The sequence below is a fragment of the Varroa destructor genome, unplaced genomic scaffold, assembly GCF_002443255.2.
Source record: "Varroa destructor unplaced genomic scaffold, Vdes_3.0 BEIS01000002.1, whole genome shotgun sequence".
NCBI classification, from domain to species: Eukaryota; Metazoa; Arthropoda; class Arachnida; order Mesostigmata; family Varroidae; genus Varroa; species Varroa destructor.
Window position 1 is genome coordinate 39,279,195 of NW_019211455.1, and position 5,633 is coordinate 39,284,827.

A 5,633-nucleotide genomic window follows, 5' to 3' on the forward strand; every position below is an offset into this window, starting at 1 on the left:
ATATGGAATCTGCGTCGTCTGGAAAAAATGACGATTTGGTTATTGAAGTGAAGACGTGAACTTCATTGGTGCCAATGATGTTGTAACCGAACTTAGGTGGTGACGTCGTTCATATGTCTCCCTCGTTAGCTCATGGTCTTCGGCTTTTAGGGAAACGTTACTGGTTACGTAAGCGATAAAGCAGATTTAAGCAGATATAATAATAATTGTTCGCTGATGCAACTATAGACTAGCAGATTTCTATATGAAGTCCCCGTTCAAAGATAACTATCTTAATTATGTGAAGCGCACCAACATTACAGAACAAATTGGCATACCTCATAGCACAAAACTCTATAAGCGCAACATATTTATTAAAAAAAAAAAAAAGCAGTAAAGATTATTCGAATGGAAGAAGAAAAAAGCGAATGAAAAAAGGAAACTGAGTGGTTTCGGGTGATCGCATATCTGTGTGCCACAGCGTCTTCGCCTTCCTGGGTTTGAATTCGCTTCTAAGGCAGGTGGGTCATTATAAGTGCGTTCTATTAGTAATCGTGATACTTTTTTCAACAAAAAAAGTAATTGTAGAAAATATACGTTAAGCCTAGGCTTCGCAATTATAGTATTCAGTGAAGACTGTGGAGCTCGCACTCACTAGATCTCTTCCGTCTTTTTGGCTCTGATCTGCCCCATTTTCTATCCATTCACTGGTGACATTACTTCACTGTCTATCGCAGTTTGACAGTTTCATTCTAATTTTGCTGGGGCTATTTTATCAGCCGAAGGAATTGAATACGTTTGTTTCTTTGGGCCATCTGCGCGCGTCATGCAGTGCATGGGTAAGCACGCGTGTTCCAGGAAGTTCTTTCTCAAGGAACGGTTACTGCTAATTGTTGTCGCTGCTGGTGTTGATAGCGTTGCTATTGCGAAAGCAGCGGCGCGAAACGGTTGGCACTAATCGGCTGCTTTTGGGGCCGTCGTTGTTGTAAATGATTTTGCGCTGCTTCTGTGCGCGCCGCAGCATCGAGCGGGTCGTTCGTCGGACGATAAATAGTGACGGATAAACGTATCGGTGGCGGTGAACGAGCGAATAGAATACTGAAGGTAACAACAGAGTAGATATGGTGTGGGTTGGCCACAGCCGGTGATACAACAGCAACGGTTACAGCGGACACAGGAGCTGCGGCCGTAGTGCAGCAGTAATTTCAGCATTTGGAAAATCAAATTGGAGAGAAATTGCAGTCGCCAATCACTGGGTTTACAGGGCCGACGTCATGACATGCCCAGGAATGAACAGCAGCAGCTACAGTACAGAATGACCGAAAAGTGGAAAGGGCAAACAGGCTTGGAGGATGAAAAAGGCGACTTGCTTTAGGAGCACGGCTGAATGTTTCCTAAGTAGCTGTTCGACAACGATAAACAGTATTCATAAGCTTAAAATATAGCCCGACAATCATTGTCCTGAAAGCTGCGCGTTTCTACGAAAACGATAACGGGTGTAGTTGATGAAAGGTTTTCTTATAACATTTTCGAACTGTGATAACTATACGAAGTCCTGGATGGATCGGTTTGTCTGGCGATTGCGACAACGCTACATGGTGCGATCGCTGGAATATGAGCTAGCTATCGGTAAATCCGCTTTTCTGAAGCGGTTCATTTACCGTCTCAAATCGAGGTCACTAGATAGCCATGCAGAGTAAGCTAACGCTGTAGACGAGTGGCACGTTGTGGTGAAGGCGGTGAACTAAACGATAGACAAATGTCTGCTGATGTAACAGTTATCATTGTTGTGGTTATTTTTTGGCAAAGGGACTCGTAACGTTGCCACAATGCTTTGATCGGCTGAAAACCCTGTAGCAGATACAGAACTCGCCCTTGCAGGCTATAGTCTCACAGACTTTTTATTGTATCTCATATGATATAGTTACTGAATTTAATAAGCAGTAGTTGAGAATAAGCCTTTAGAACTATAGATGCGTTGAGCTCGACCAAACGGAAGTAGGTATCGAGAGACCGCGACGAATTTAAATAAAGGTATTTTACGTGCTAGCAAAAACATCCAGACTAAAGTGGAGGAGCTCCCGTGACATTTATTCAAGATTCCGATGCTACGCAAAAATAGGCAGTGAGCTGTCTGTGATCCCCAGTTCTTAGTATTAACTACAAGGCGCCACTTCAAGTCAATGGAACAAGTTCGTACATGTCCGCTGGACGTCTAGCGTTAACCTAATACTACCATAGTTACAGTCAATCTTTAATCCACTATATCTGATTTCACGGACTTCGTCGATAGCTTGCTGCTTTATCTAAATTGTTGCAGAACTTAGGCTGGTCTAAACCACATCATAATTAAAGTTCTTAACCTTAAGTCGGTTCTTGTGGGCTGGCCCCGCTTCATTACATTGACGTTGACCAGAATAGATAAGTTTCTTATATGACACAGTTCATTCATTTTGCTGTAGAAAAACCGGTGGGAAAAATATTATCATCTATCTTGTTGCTTTTACGCGTTTTAGGTACTTACTTGCCTCATACATTCGTTGGCCTATGTCAATTTAAACCATCACTTTTCTGTGGCACAGAAAGAATGCTGGTCAAAAGGTGAACTACTTGAAGCTAAGCGTCTTCATATTTCGGTATCCGTTGGCCAATGTAGCAAAGATTACTTATTTATTGTTTCTTAAGACCAACCTTAAAAAACCTTATCGTAAACAGACCTTGCTTGGAAGGTCTGTTGAAAATAAACTGATTACGATATCACTGTATGGCAACGGTAAGGGGCGCTTTCGATGAACAAAGGTGTTCAGCGTTTAAGATGATGGTGCTGTACAACCACAATGGTCCACACACACCCCAGAACCACAGAACAAAATTCCCGTTTTGTATTATAGCTTATTCAACGCAGGGCCATGCTACAAACATATTTAAAGTTTTTTGCGAATATGGGTCACTGGTTAGCTACGTTGTCCACGGCTAAGTTTCCGCTCATAGTGATGTTATTGTTGATGAAATTGATTTTATAGATCTAATTGACATTAAATTCGTAACACAATGCGAATACTTTACAACTATACATAAAAAAAGAAAAAACCCTATAACAATTTTACTGAATAAAATGACTTTTGTGTCGTCTGTTATTTCCCAACAGCTGACAAATAGCATAAATGGTAAAAGAGGTAAACCTTTGCTCGCATAAATCTATGTATAGAGAAAATGGTGAGCTAAGGCTTTTATTATACATAAATAACCATGTTTACTGTGTTATTAATTGATAGAAACGATAATTAATTTACTGCTTAAACTAATTCTTAACTTCTTGGTTTTTTGTTCTTGTGATCTGTTCCTGTTCCTTACGATTCTTTGACAGTGAGTGGAGGAAGCAGTGGTACCGGCGTAGGTGTGTCATCGGGTAAATGTGGAGAAGTTGGGGGTGTCGGAGGGCCCGGACTGGGTCCGGTTAGCGGCGGTAGCAGCGCCGGCGGCGGGGGCTTAGCTGTCCGCACCGGCAGCCTTGGCTCAAACCAACGGGGTGGCCCCTCGCCGTTAGGCGACACGGCCCCTTCTCAACAGCAGCATCAACGCAGCAGACTCGCCACACTCTCCAGGTGAGTGAATCAATCAATGGATGGTCGTTGACAGAAAAAGTGTTTCTTATCCCAACAAGCTAACCTAAAGTCACTCCCAGGAGTAATCTTCGAAGCACTGCATTCGGGGTGCAACATCACGTGACGTCACTATAATAAAGTGATAACGCGAACCAAAATTGAACAGGCCGAAGCACACTGGCGCCTGCGTCAAGAAGGCGCATTCGTCTGTTGTAGTGCTGGTTGTAAAAAGCAAAGGCATTTTGATGCCGGCAACCTTTAGGAGCTGGCAATATGCTCATACGCGTATGAAGACCAGCGCATATATAGGATGCGGATATAAAAGTGGACACACAAATGGAGGCCGCGCATTTAAAAAAAAAATAATTTTTTTTCCTGATTTTTAAGACTATATATACTTTGTCGTATCCCACACTCTTCTTATGACAGAAATAATTAAGCAAATGCTGCACACTTTTAAATGGTATACTCCAACATAGTGGAAAATTTAGGTATACTGTGACCTAAGTGCAATCTGCAACGGTAACTTGAGTTGATTCTACGGCGCTACTTCTGCAACATTGTGGCGGAATGTATAATTAATGCCAACAGTGTGCAATAACGTCTTATTAGTGCGAGTATTGTTGTTCTTTGCTTGGAATTCATTGAAATCAGCCGCTTCCACTGTACAAAGGGACAATAATGAGTCTATCTATGGAAGAAGTGTTGGTCCTCAAAAGTCCCATCTTAATCTTAAAATCATTCAGGTGTGAGAGTTACATGTATTGCCGTATTTGTAGAATAAGTCCGAACAATATACTTTGGAATGATATACTTAGCGCTTTCGATGAGGTGCTTAGTCTGAACTGTTGAGTCGCCCAACGTCTAATGTACAATATAAGCAGGATTTCTTATTGTCACGGCTTTTTATTTGTGAAAGCAGATATACACATTTGTTGGGTGGGCTTGCTTCTAAGGTTCGGGACCAGGAATGTGTAAATTTTAGCTAAATGCCTCGTAGCGTGGCGTCGCTGTTGCGAAAGTATAATCAAGGGAGCTCGTCTCCAAGTGATGTAGGTGTGCAAAAACCCGCTTGTATAAACTTGCCGTTCTGCCGTATTGAAAAACTATCCTGCCATCACATAGCCTTTGTGATGCGCCTCAGTCAGTCAGACGGTGCCGCGTCACTTTAGGGGATAAGAGTTCCGTACCGCTACGAGAACCTTGTTCTGAGAAATAGGACAACAGATAAACGTGCAATTAGAGACGTTCTCGTATAATGTGGCATGCTTCCTTGTGCACTTCTCAGCTCCATGTGCTATAACTTTTGCAAAAGTTACGAAAGGAAATTAATTAGTATTGTACTAAAGGCAGAGATGAAAGTTAACGCAGATTGGTCATGGTACGAGGACAGTTGTCACTATCTGCCATACCAACGGACACAATCACGATATGTTCTTGCTTGAGTATACGCGGTCCTAAATTCGTTCGTCCGGAGTTTGCCAGTCTCAATACATATATAGATAGATATGCAAGATGAGTAATTCATGGCATTAAATAGTAATAATAATATGTACTGTCATATTATCATTACTATGAAGTGATTGTATGACTTATGTTGGTGAATATATAAGGATGCTGAATGATGAACAGGGGCCGATTTAGGTGGTGCGCCTAACAGGAGAAAAACGCTAGAAGGTCAGCTACGTAAAAATGAACCAAGGGGCTTTTAGTCGGTGTTGCGTAATTGTGGGCCTGCATTTGAGTTCGCAAACGGTTATCTACTGTGGCTACCTGAATGATACGTCGGGACGTAGATTTGAAGTAGGTGCATTAAGCTTTTGACGAACGCGTTGCAAGAGAGTATGCGAATGAATCTCCTGTTAGAGTAGTTATGAATCTTCGTGAAAGGTTCAATGCTCTTCGGCGATATGAAATGACACAACGTAAAAAAATGTTTTGCGCTATAGTTTAACAGCTCCACTAAAGACGCGAGCTCGCTCTAGCTCTTTTCAATCATGGACTCCAATTGCCTTATACATTAGAACGAATCAGCGGTTAAATTAAATT